Raw genomic sequence first — 636 nt, forward strand, 5'->3', positions numbered from 1 at the left:
TCTGAAAGTTACTTGAATGCTCATTTGCGGATATGGTGATTTTCTTTGTTTTGTTTAGCTGTGTTAACACTACATTTTTACAATAGTTTTAATTAAATAAACACTTTTATTTATGCTTAAATTACAGATATTGGTGCTCGTGAAAATTCGTGCAGCACGCAGTCAAGCGATGAAATACATACGGGTTGCAACGAGGAGCTGTCTTACGATTCTTCTGAATTGCGAGATTTTTTATCTAATGGTTAGACTTCGAGGGCCTCTGCTATGTGTAGGTGAGTGATGAAAAGATTTTCATATGATTTATTGAACATGTTGTTAGAAACCCAGGCGAGTTGATATAGGGTGGTGTTGTGTTTTTGTTGTTGCCCCTTTTTTTATATTTCAAATACGCTTGTAGGCAATTGTGAAAATTTTTTCGACAGTATATATATTGAAATATTGTCGGCAATGGGCTGGCAATTGTCACTCTGACAAAATTGTCGCCACAATAGCGAAAAAACTAAATAGCCGCGTCGGAGAGCTTTCACAGGAGAATTTAGTGAATTTATTTATATGGTAATTGTGCGCATTTCGTTACCTTTTTACTTTAATTTGAATGTTTCTCAAAACTAAAATAAAGCGCAAATGCAATTATTA

Source organism: Rhagoletis zephyria, unplaced genomic scaffold, assembly GCF_001687245.7.
Source record: "Rhagoletis zephyria isolate East Lansing unplaced genomic scaffold, Rhagoletis_zephyria_1.1 Rzeph_scaffold_04255, whole genome shotgun sequence".
Taxonomy (NCBI): Eukaryota; Metazoa; Arthropoda; class Insecta; order Diptera; family Tephritidae; genus Rhagoletis; species Rhagoletis zephyria.